Below are 13,730 nucleotides of genomic sequence, written 5' to 3' on the forward strand. Positions count from 1 at the left end.
GTTGATCGTTGGCAGCCCTGACAGAAGAAAATGGACTGACCCAAACTTGAAAGTTTCAAGAGCTTTGTCTGGGATCTCCTTGTACATATGTGACATAGAATTGTGATCCATCTTTTTCTTGGCATAAACATCCAAGTCATCTTCACTCTCCTTTGGGGCATTGATCAGATTTGCCCATTCCTCAATAGTTGATTGGTATCTCATACCTTCAGACATCCAAACTATCCTGCCATCTGGATAGAAATGTGTTGTGGAGTAGAATTGCATAATGAGCTCATCATTCCAGTTTGTGAGCTTCTGCCCAACAAAGTCTGCAACTCCACATGCACTGAAGCTATCATACACTCCAGGATAATGTTCTTCATTCTCCTTCATGTAGGTCCAGTCGACCCACCTCATATCACACACTATAGGCTTCTTGTCCAACAAGATTGTCTCATAGAAATCCTGTTGTTCCTTTGTGTGGAACCTATAATCAATAGCAGTCCTTCTCCTGGTGGCATATGGATCTGACTCTCTACATAGCCTCAACCCTGAGTCTCTCCTGATCTTCATGTTCTCAGCCATAGGATGAGCATCATTGTGGTCTGGAATCTTGGGTTTGAGCTTCCTCAGGACTTGTCCTTCATCATCTTCCTCAGCAGCAACTTCAGGCACTGGGGCCTTGTTCTTCTCAGCAGCTGGTATACTCCTGGTATTCCTCTTTGGTGCATTCTTGGGCTTGGAGGCAGCTTTGGGTGCTTCTTTGGGCTTTGATGTTGCAGCCCCTGACCTTATAGCATCACCCATCAGCTTTTGTGCCTTGGGTGCTGGTGCAGCAACCTCTTCTTCCTCTTCTTCAGAGTCTCTCCTCATAGAGGGATTGCCAAGAACTTTGGCAGTAGTGGTTCTGACTCTCTTTTTCTTTTTGTCTTGACTAGCAGCTTCATCTTCTGACTCAATAGTAAACTTCATGGTTTCTCCAGTGGCAACCTTCCTGGGTTTGGAAGTGGGAATCCTTCTTGCAGGTGCCTTCTTCTGCACTACTGGCTTAGTGGCTGCAGCTGAACCATATTCTTTCTTGACCACCTTCTTCTTGGAAGTGGCCTCATCCTCTACTGCCACATAGTCTTCATCCTCAGATTCTGAGGTTTTCTTCCTTCTGGCTCTTGTGGCTGCTTTAGGCAAATTGCTAGGAGTGCTTCTGCTGCCATCATCTGAAGTGCTAGAGGGACTAGTGCCCTCACTTATGTGAATCCGCTCTTCTGACTTGTTCTGGCTGTCACTTTGGTCTGACATGCTGCAAACACTGATTGCTCACCCTGTGAATAGTTATAGATGAGATAGAGTGGATAAGCATCACAAAATGCAGAGATTTTTGCAAAAGAATGATTCAAAAACTTAGTTTTAGTTTTCCACAGAAAGCATTTCGGATCAACCGATTCTCAAACTCGGTGATACCAAAGCAGTTTTGGAACCTAAACTAGTGATCTCGGTCAGACCGAGTCACAGTTCGGTGGCACCGAGACTGCTAGGGTTTCACAAAGTTCTAAAATCGGTCACACCAATTAGCAATTCTTGGTCAGACCGAGAGTTACTGGTGCAATGGCGTTAGCCGAATCGGTGGGACCGAGTTTTTCAACTCGGTGGGTCCGAGATGGTTTCAGCGGAAACCTAACCCTAAATTTTCAAATCGCATCTATTCTAAGGATTGTTTTGACTGGATAGAGGTGTTTTAATCGTGGCAAGAATCATAATAAACACAATGTGCTAAGAATCAGACGAGGATAGCACTGTGATCGAGTTCATACCCTAGTTCGGTGATGAACTCACTACGGCGGCAACGGTGAGATGAAATCCGTTGACGGCGGCGGAGACCAGCGACAGGAGGCGGCTGGCACGAAGTCGACGATCCGGAGACCTAGAAGGCAGAGCGAGCTATGCGCGGGCGAAGAGGTTTGGAGAAAGTTTTCCAAATTTTTGCCCGTGTGAATATATAGCCCGACACTGTCGGTGTGACCAAGTGGAACGACTCGGTGGCACCGAGATGCATAACTGTTGACAGTTACAGCAACTCGGTGTGACCGAAAAGTTCAAATCGGTTGCACCGAGATTGAAAACCTAGATCGAATTAGTTATCTCAGTGTGACCGAAATGGAAGAATCAGTCAGACCGAAAAGCACAAAGAAGTTTTGGAAGTTTAAGTCTATGACGAATCGGGGACTCCGAGTGCTCCTCACACAGAGTGGTTCGAATCTGACTTGATCAAATTTTGTGATGTAGCATGAATAGAGTTTGAGACGAGAAAAGCATAGATAGCTAGAGAAGGTTCTTTGGCATTCTTGTCCATCCACTTGGCCAAAGAAAAAGAAACCAATCAATCAAAACAACAAGTGGATGTCCTCGAATGAGTAAAATATGCAACCAACATGCTCACACAATAAAATGGCAAATGAAATATGTGGCAAAGCATGCACAACCAATTCTAGCATCTATCAAACAATTGGCGATGACTAAGTCATCTATATATGAGTATATTGACTTAGGAGTCAAATGAGAACATTTGATCATAGGTCATACTCATCGTTTAAGCTCAAGTGGGGTTACCACTTTTACATAATGCATTGATGTGTTCACATCATTAGAGTTGCTTTGACTCAATTCTTAGAGTTAAGCTCCCCTAGATTGAGCTTTTCAAAGCGTAACTTCTCATGAGCCCTTAAAAGTTCTCGATGATCTTCGAAGATAGTTTCATGAGCCAACTTAAGAGTGTTTAGTTCTTTAGTTAGAAGCTCAATCTTCTCCTTATCATTGTCATTCGTTTGATCTTGATTAGCATGATTAATTGACGTTTCATCATAGTATTCATTACTAGAGTTGTCAATAAGTAAATCATCATCACTAACAAGTCATCTTCAGCACTATTAAAATCAACATACTCGGGGTGTGTTACCTTAGGACCTTTGGCCATGAAGCATCTTCCAATTCCTTCATTTGGTGAATCAAATATGTCGTAGGAGTTGGTTGACACAAGTGCTAGACCGGCAACACCTTCATCTTGAGTATATTCGGAGTCGGAGTGATAGCTTCTCTCGGAGTGATTGTTGGAGTCGGAGCCGGATACCCATTCACCAACATGAGCTTGATGTCTTCGTTTTGTGTAGCTCTTTAATGACTTGTCCTTCCTTTCCGAATCCTTGCTTCTCCATGAGGGTCTTCGTTCATAATGATCATCTCTACTCCTTCTCTCTCTTGATGGTGATTCTTCTCTTCTACTTCTTCTTTTTGGAGAATCTTCTCTTCTTTTGTAGGGTGCCATACACTCATTGGAATAGTGTCCGGGTCTCCCACAATTGTAGCAATTGCGCTCTCGACTAGAAGATCTTTTGTCATTGTAGGACCTTGACTTAGAGCTTTTTTCTTTGCTTCTACTCTTGTAGAATTTGTTGAATTTCTTCACCATTAAGCTCAATTCTTCATTGAAGGTTTGTTTCTCACTTGATGATGTGGGGGATTCACATGAGGCTTTGTAAGCACCACTTGACTTGTTGTGAAGTTCCTCCTTATCCTTGAGTGACATCTCATGAGCAACAATTCTTCCAATGACTTTCGTTGGCTTGAGATCTTTGTAATTTGGCATCATTTGGATCAATGTGCACACGGTATCATATTTTCCATCCAATGCTCTTAGGATCTTCTTGATGATGAATCTGTCGGTCATCTCTTCACTTCCTAAGCCGGCAATCTCATTTGTGATAAGAGCAAGCCTAGAGTACATTTCAGCGACACCTTCACCATCCTTCATTTTGAACTTGTCAAGCTGACTTTGGAGCACATCCAACTTGTATTCCTTGACGGAGTCGGTACCTTCATGCATATCAATCAAAGTATCCCAAATTTCCTTTGCATTCTCAAGACGGCTGATTTTGTTGAATTCTTCGGGGCACAAGCCATTGAAGAGGATATCACAAGCTTGAGCGTTGTATTGCAGCATCTTCAATTCATCCGCGCTAGCTTCACGGTTCGGTTCTCTCCCATCAAAGAATTCACCTTGCAAGCCAATACACACAATAGCCCAAACGGCGGGGTTATGTCCGAGAATACGCATTTTCATCTTATGCTTCCAACTAGCAAAATTAGTGCCATCAAAGTAAGGACCTCTACGGTGATAATTTCCCTCGCTAGACGCCATACTCTCCTAGATTGTGAAACCAAGGCTATGACCACCAAAAGCTATGGAAATCAAAGCAAATGGAGACCAAAGCTCTGATACCACTTGTAGGACCTTGAAGTATGTCTAGAGGGGGGGGGGTGATTAGACTACTTGACCAATTAAAAACTTAACCTTTTCCCAATTTTAGACTTTGGCAGATTTTAGCTATCTTTGGACAAGTCAAGCAATCTTCACACAATTAAAGCAAGCATGCAAAGAGTATATGAGCAGCGGAATTTAAAGCATGCAACTTGCAAGAATGTAAAGGGAAGGGTTTGGAGGATTCAAACGCAATTGGAGACACGGATGTTTTTGTCGTGGTTCTGATAGTTGGTGCTATCATACATCCACGTTGATGGAGACTTCAACCCACGAAGGGTAACGGTTGCGCGAGTCCACGGAGGGCTCCACCCATGAAGGGTCCACGAAGAAGCAACCTTGTCTATCCCACCATGGCCGTCTCCCACGAAGGACTTGCCTCACTAGCGGTAGATCTTCACAAAGTAGGCGATCTCCTTGCCCTTACAAACTCCTTGGTTCAACTCCACAATCTTGTCGGAGGCTCCCAAGTGACACCTAGCCAATCTAGGAGACACCACTCTCCAAGAAGTAACAAATGGTGCGTTGATGATGAACTCCTTGCTCTTGTGCTTCAAATGATAGTCTCCCCAACACTCAACTCTCTCTCATAGGATTTGGATCTGGTGGAAAGAAGATTTGAGTGGAAAGCAACTTGGGAAGGCTAGAGATCAAGATTCATATGGTAGGAATGGAATATCTTGGCCTCAACACATGAGTAGGTAGTTCTCTCTCAGAACTGGTAAGTTGGAAGTGTAGGTTTGTTCTGATGGCTCTCTCCACGAATGAAGAGGAGGTGGAGGGGTATATATAGCCTCCACACAAAATCTAACCGTTACACACAATTTACCAATCTCGGTGGGACCGAATCAACAAACTCGGTCGGACCGATTCAGAAAACCTAGTGACCGTTAGTGATTTCGGTGGGACCGACATGCAACTCGGTAAGACCGATATGGTTAGGGTTAGGACATAACGTAATCTCGGTGAGACCGATTACACAAACTCGGTGAGACCGATTTTGGTAATTAGCTAACCAGAGAGTTGGTCAGGTAAACTCGGTGGGACCAATTCGCTCTTTTCGGTGAGACCGAAATGTTACAAAAGGGAAACAGAGAGTTTACATTGCAATCTCGGTGGGACCGATCGCTCACTTCGGTTAGACCGAAACATTACGAAGGGAAACAGAGAGATTACAATCCCATCTCGGTGAGACCGAGATCCCTATCGGTGAGACCGATTTGCCTAGGGTTTGTGGCAGTGGCTATGACATTTGAACTTGGTGGCGCCGGATAGAAAGAATCGGTAGGACCGATTTTGACTTTGGGTTTAGGTCATATGTGGATGTGAGAAAGTAGTTGAGGGTTTTTGGAGCATATCACTAAGCACTTGAAGCAAGAGGCTCATTAAGCAACACCTCATCCCTCCTTGATAGTATTGGCTTTTCCTATAGACTCAATGTGATCTTGGATCACTAAAATGGAAAATGTAGAGTCTTGAGCTTTTGAGCTTGAGCCAATCCTTTGTCCTTAATATTTTGAGGGATCCACTTTCATCATCCATGCCATGCCATTCATTGAGCTTTCCTGAAATAATAGTCTTGGAATAGCATTAGCTCAATGAGCTATATGTTGTTATGAATTACCAAAACCACCTAGGGATAGTTACACTTTCAATGGCCCGTGGTGAAACTGGCCCGCAATGAACAGTGTATTACTTTAGACCCATTAACGACCGTGGTGAAACTGGCCCGTAATGAACGGTGTATCGCTTTATACCCATTAAGGGCCCGTTATTCAGTTGGACAGTTTCCAGCCCATGTTATCTTTCGGCCTTCTCAGAGCCCATTTATTCTTGGGCTCATTTGCAGCATTCGGTTACTTATGCCCCGTTACTGTCATTTTCTGCTTGTGGGCCAAATTCAGCCCATCATTACAGTCGGCCCGTTTGTGGTCCGTTAGTCTGTTGGGCCATTTTCATAGCGTCACCAAATACGGCCTATTAACGGCCCGTTATGGTCAGCCAATAAAACGTACAATTTCCATTATAGGCCCGTCTACGGCCCATTAAAGGCCAGTACAAGACCCATAAATGAGTCAGCGGCCCATGGATCCTATGTGACGTAGAAGGCCCATGGATCCTGCGAGACGTAGAAGGCCCATGGACACTGCGAGACGTAGAAGGCCCATGGATCCTGCGAGACGTAGAAGGCCCATGGATCCTACGAGACGTAGAAGGCCCATGGATCCTGCGAGACGTAGAAGGCCCATGGTCGGGCGAGTTGGCCCCCATTTGAACGATATAGCATATTCAAAGAATTATCCTACTCAATACTATCACCTCTAAAAAGCATACACTATACAACAAAGAGATCAAGGCATAGAAAGGTAGAATAATCCTACACTATACAATAAAGAAATTACAGCCGATTATACCCACTGGGCATTATGGTATGGCACAGGTGATAATAAAGCATACACAAACAGAAAACTACATACACTGGGCAAATACAGCTCATACATCATGGACGTGCATCAACTTAACTCCATTTGAACTATAATCTCTTCAGAAAATAGGATTGGCCGGATTCAGATAGCACAAATTTCAGTCTGCAAAATCTCCAATTCCTTCATGGTTACCTCGGTGTCTTGTTTCATTTTTTTGACTCCTGCATCTAATACCTGCATGTCCAGTCTCAACTTGTTGATTATATGTTGACAATCATGTACACGTTGTCTTGCCACTTCTAGTTGATGCTCGAGAACATCAGCACATTCCAATTCCAATCCATAATCATTCGGTAACGGCCATGCCGCACTACTCGCAGATTTTTGTGCTGATGTCACTTCATCCTGAAATGTTACTGTAAGTACACATGACTAGGGCAAATATAGTTACAACAGTGAAGCGAACAAGACACTATTTTGTACTACATGGCAAAACAGGACTAACAATAATGTTACACATCACTTTAAAAAAAATGTTACACGTCACTTTAAAAAAATGTTACACGTCATGAAGCATAAGCAGGTGATATTTTAAAAATTATAAAAAAGATAGTCTGTGCAGCCTGCATACAGAAATCCCTCTTAGCTCACTAGAGGAGCATGATGTTGGGGCCCAATCGAAAACACAGACAAGTTACAAATTTAGACAACATGTTGCGTATAAGTAAGCAAGCAGTTGGCCATTCTGTACCTCAATTAAAGTCTTAGGGAGCATAATGAACAGCAAAGGGTTTCATACAAACATACTACAGCAGGCAAAACTATGCAATCATTAGCATAGTATAAACTAGACTGTGAGCCTCATGCAATAATAGTTGGTTAATAGACTTCAAAGCTTCAGACACACTTCGGCAGAGTAATTAAATGGTAAGGCCTTTAATTATGTCAACTAATAGTGATACAAGTACTGAACATCAGGCATAATTATTTGCGCATCTCATTAAGTGAGGACAAATAAAGCAATTGAAAAGAGAAAATTAACTATGCCTGAAACAAACAAGGAATTGAACTGTTGAGTTGCATACAGTGACTTACCTTAGCAGGTTGAAGAGGCTCAGCGCAGCTCCGACTTCTCTTGCAAGGCTCCTTCCTAACATCTTGTACTTGGAAATCCTCAATCTTATCTTCATTGCACCCCCTCTGCAAGGTGACACAAACTAGTTACTCGTCTCCTTGGAAGATAAATATGCATACTTTCCAGTCTGTGAACACAAAAGGATGAGATTATTACAAAACAACACCACATAATGAAACATGCCGCATCTCTTGCACTTGCACACAATGAAATGAGCATTTACTATGTCTGCACTATGTAAAAACTAGGCATACCTTTGAACTGGATCTCCAGGTACTCTTGGAGAGCCTACTGTAGTGTACAACCAAACATTTATTCACCTATGAGTTAGACAAGGCCCCACTACAGCAGCCCTTAGTGTTTAAATCATTGACAAGCTCTGTTAGAGTGTTAGGTCAAGAACAGCAAGTAATCAAAGCAAACAGTCCTAGTATGGCTGGCTGATGCAAACAAGCAATTGAACAGATGTGTGAGCAAATCTTACATATCAAGAAAAGAAGCAAAGAAGGAGGCTTAAAGATAATCACTTGACTGACCAGATTTAAGGGGCATTTAAACATCATGTGCAACGTATGAACTAACATAAACATTGCATATTCCAGATTCTACAATGGAATGCACAAGTATTAGGTTATGCCATGTATGATGATGCCTAAATGTACAGATAGCAGGCATGAGTGATTCATCATTGCATGCACAATTGAATTGCAGGTTAAGGGCCAGTTCGATTCCACCTTTTGAGGGTATATTGTCAAAATAAGCCATAAAATATGTAAAGAAGTCATTTTTGAGTTATGGGCTTGGGCTTAACTAATTTCGCTTTGGAGGGGGGTGTTTCGGGTAGAACCTCACTAAAAATTGAAGGGAAGGGGAATAGTGAAATGATTCTATTGTCTGCCTATATTACACTCAAAATGCAACTATTGACGCCTGTGTCACACTTGACCCTCAAGTAAAAACAAACACGCAAGCATTCATTGCCCTGCCCGCTTGCATCTCCTCTCCCCTTTCCCTCTACCTCAATCCCCTGCCTGCAGCACTAGGGTTCCTCCAGCGAGCCGTCGCCACTGGTCCCATCTGGCCTGGTCCTCGACGATGCTATGTCCAGCTAGGCTACATGGCCGGCGGGTAGGGGCAAATCTCCCTGGCTGCTCCTCCCTCTGGCACCGCCCCTCATTCTCATGGTCTCCAGCAGCTGCTCCACTGTGGTTCGTCCAACGCACTACTCCAGCGGGCGCTGCACAACTACGGCTAATGCCACACTGCGGCAGAAGGCACCTTGTTCCCCCTCCCCTCCTCCCAGGCCATGGCCTTGAGGTGCTGTTGAAGGATGAGCTCATCCAACAAGGTGAGGATCTCCTCTAATTTTTTGCCAAATTTTCATTCCGAACCACTATACAATGAATTGCTATGAGCTGCTTTTACTTCTGCTATATGATGCATTGCTATGAGCTGCTCCTGCTGCTGCTATATGATGAATTGCTATGAGCTGCTGCTGCTGTATGATGAGTTGCTATGAGTTGCTGCTGCTGCTATATGATGAATTGCTATGAGCTGCTGCTGCTATATGATGAGTTGCTACAAGCTGCTCCTGCTGCTGCTATATGATGAATAGCTATGAGCTGCTCCTGCTGCTGCTATATGATGAATTGCTATGAGTTGCTGCTGGTATATGATGAATTGCAGACTGCTGCTGCTGTATGATGAGTTGTTATGAGCTGTTGTTGTTGCTATATGATGCTTTCAAGTGGTGCTGCTATATGATAATAACCAGCCACTTGGACCATCGAATTTCAACAAATAATTGTTCTTCATTTAAATGTGGGTCATGCGTTCTTCATTTAAATTAGGCAATGGGATCTCTATGGAAAACATTGACCAAAGTAGATTGTGCCAAGTAGATGGTATCTTTGTATTTGCATTTTGAGCAAATAGTGATGGTCTGTTTTCCTATCATATTAATTACTGCACTGGGTTCAATTTGTGATGTTTGCAAGTCAAATTAATTTCCATATGTGCAGCAAAATGAAAAATATATATAATGCAATCTAGACTTTCCACTGATCATACCAAAGATAAGCTGAAAACGCAATGAAAAGAACTAGTTGGCGTATTAAATGGAGCTTATATTCACAGGTGCTTATTTTCTTAGGATAACTCGTAATAACTGTCCCTAAGAAACTTGGCTAATAGAACTGGCATACAAATAACATGTCACGATGATTGCAATGGAGGAGTGACATACCATAGCACACTGTATAGGCTCACCGCTGCTTCTCCTTTTTTTGCGATGTTCCATGAAATTGCCACATACATCTTGTACTTTTTCATTGTGTAACCCTATCTGCAAGTTGACACGGCTAATTTCAGACATCTCTACATGATATTACATTGCATATCCCTTGTGCATATTTAAACCAGCAATTAACGATTGTGTGTGTACCATAAACTAGCCATGACTCTGTATGCTAGACTGGCAGGCACTCTAAGGGAGCCTAATGTAGTGCACTGGAATTCCTACATGCCACCTATGATTTTGTGTAATGTACTGCCCCTATTCCTAAATATATGTCTTTGTAGAGATTCCAGTATGGACCACATACAGATGTATATAGATGCATTTTCGAGTGTAGATTCACTCATTTTGCTCCGTATGTAGCCTATAGTGGAATCTCTAGAAAGACTTATATTTAGGAACAGAGGTACGAGGTAGTATCATGTATGACATCTACATATCTAATTTAGCAGCCAGTAGTAGAAATCATTGTCTGCACAAAGGGATTACTGGTCGAAAATCCTAGCAAAGCACGCTGGCAGGCACAGAACAATACAAGAGAGAGAGAGATGCGCTTACAAGATCATAGCAATGCCTCAGTCCAGGATCTTGGTTGGCCAAGCTGTTAGATCCAGAAGAAACATCGTCCTTGTAGTTTTTGCCAGCTGCATAACAGGTAACAGCGACCGGTTAGTATATTTGAAGTACATCGGGCAGGTGATGCTGGACGGGTTTAAAGGTGACAAGTACCTAGGCCGTGGCGGGTGCTTGGCATCTCTCCAGACGGTGGGAATCAGGTTAGAAACGTCGAGGGTGATGACGCTGCGCTGGCTGTCGGGGTCCGGTAAGGAGATCTAGAACCGTCGAGTAGGGTGTTTGTGGAGCGGCTCCGGTAGGGTGGACTACGGTGTGGGCGAAGCGGATCTGTGGCCGTGGACGAGGGCGTAGGTGAAGTTGCTCCGGTGGTTGGGTTAAGGATGGTGTCGACAACGTGGATCTGCGGCCGTGGACGGGGCGTCAGAAGCTGCTCCGGTGGTTGGGATAAGGATGGTGTCGACGATGCGGATCTGCGGCCGTGGACAGGGCGTCAGAAGCTGCTCCGGTTGTTGGGTTAAGGGTGGTGTCGACGATGCGGATCAGCGGCCGTGGACGGGGCATCAGAAGCTGCTCCGGTAGGTTGGATGAGGGTGCGAGGACGCGGATCTGAGGCCGTGGACTTGTGAGTTGGCAAAGCGGCCCCAGTAGGGTTGAGAATGGTATAGGCGAAGCTACTCCGGTAGGGTTGACGCTGGTGTCGGCAAAGCGGCTCCCGTAGGGTTGAGGAAGGTGTTGGCGAAGCGCCTCCGGTAGGGTTGAGGAAGGTGTCGCCGAAGAGGATCAGAGGCCGTCGACGGGGGCGTCGGTGGGGCGGCTCCGGGGGGTGTGGACGAAGCGTCTCCGGTAGGGAGTACGAATGAGCCGCTGCAGATGCGCAGCAGTTGACGAGAGTACCGGCGAAGCAGATCCGGCGCCGTGGACAAGGCCGGCACTGAATGGGTTGTGGTACAATGGTGTATGAGCATTCTACTTGTTTCTAGGGGAGGTGGGAGGGGTAGATGCGGCCGCAGAAGCAGATCCGGCGAGGTGGACGCCGCTGGCAGTGAATGGGCTATGGTTCGCCGGTGGATGAGCAGTCTAGGGTTTCGAGAGGGGAGGGGAGGAAAGGCGATGAAGTACGGACGGCGTGATGTAAGATGCTCTGGTGCTGTGGAGTTAGTCGTTTTTGCGGGAGGGGGGAGAGGAAATGGGGGTGCCGTGTAGTGGGGGGAACCAGAAGTTACCAAAGCAGCTCCGACCTATCATGTAGATGAGGGCGGTATTGTAACTGTTGGTCTCCGTTCACCAAGGACAAAAGGGGGATTTCGCATGCTAAAGACTAAGGTGGCGAAAATTTCGTATCCAGTTTCAACTAATTTTGGACCGTGCTAGTGGGAAGGTCATGCTAGACTGTGTACACGGGGCACGCGTCAGCAGTTAATAACTGGTGTGAAGTCCATCCCAGAAAAAAGACAATAACTCGGGATGATGCGCCGATAACTTGGACATTCACACGGGCGCGGCCAATCGTACGGGTGTAGTGGCGCGTTCACAAAAAAAGTGATCAAACGCTCAGCCTATGTATTTCTCGTGTAAATAGATAATTTAGTGCCATTGGTTATTTACTTTAAACATAATGCATTGACGTGTTAGTGTAGAGGCGCACAAAAAGAAATGGATATTGTAGTTAGCTACTTAAAAGTGTTACCTCATATGATTACATAGCCTCCATTTCATAAATTGCGTAACCGTTGAATTCATATATGAATATTACATATATTACTTAAAAATAGAAACTTGAATCATCCAAGACTAATGAATTTGAATGCAAGAGTAGCAATGGTGCATGTGCATGATAGCTACATTGGTTGTTTGAAGAAACATCACTGTAACTTTGGCATGCACAACTGAAAAAGGTTTATTTAAATAGAAAAAAATGTGATATGTGAGTGTCCAATCTTTATAGCATTGAATCGATATTGTACCTTTGGCCACGATACGAAGTAGATATTGACTTATGTTCAAGCGATGCACGTCCACGGTCGCTAGATAGTGATACGTGAATGAATTGTGCAATCTCTCTCACACGCATACATACCTCATTTCCCTGTGGGCATCGGAATCACACACGCGCACTTCATGTATTTCTCTCCCTCCGTCAGGGTTAAATTCGTCTTTCTACCCCGTCCTACAAGTCTCTCACACAGAAACACACACGCTCTCTATGTCTAACACGCCCACCCCTTTAATTCCGCCCACCCACAGCCACTAATGTCTCAAAGTATAATAATGTCTCTCACACATATGCTATCTACCTATCCCTTAATATAGTTAGATATGTGTCACACAAACTCCTTCTCCCTACTAGCAAGATGCCCATGTGCGTTGCACGGAACATCAAGATGCATTTGTATGAGAAGTTTATCTTGTGGGAGAAAAGGATGAACGAGAGAATGCCTTATTCGCAAATGCGGAGAGGGGTGTGGGTATCCTTTTGCAAAATTGCCATCTTTTCCTTCATGTCCGTCGGATATAAATCGGATGGCCTATATTGCAGGATGGCAGGAACACCATCATCACCAACTCTGTTTTTTTATAAGAGTAGAGATATGTGAGTGTCGCTGCCCCCTCCCCCACACACACACCCACACTTCCCAACACTGAAGGAGTAGGGTGACACCTCGATCTTGATACTAATCTATCGACTGGCTTCTCTCTCAAACATACACACACACACACTACCCGGCATCGAAGGAGTAGGGTGACACCTCGATCTTGATACTAATCTATCAACTGGATTCTCTCTCAAACATACACACACACACACACATACACACTACCCGCCACTGAAGGAGTAGGGTGGCACATCGATCTTGATAATAATCTATCGACTCCTCTTTCAAACACACACACACACACACACACACACACTCGCTAGTTGTGCCTCTGTGCCTACCACACACACTCTCGATACGTCTTTCTCTCCCTCCCCCCCAACAATGACAGCAAAAGGGTGACAACTCGATC

The sequence above is a fragment of the Triticum aestivum genome, chromosome 1B (assembly GCF_018294505.1).
Source record: "Triticum aestivum cultivar Chinese Spring chromosome 1B, IWGSC CS RefSeq v2.1, whole genome shotgun sequence".
Classification (NCBI taxonomy): domain Eukaryota; kingdom Viridiplantae; phylum Streptophyta; class Magnoliopsida; order Poales; family Poaceae; genus Triticum; species Triticum aestivum.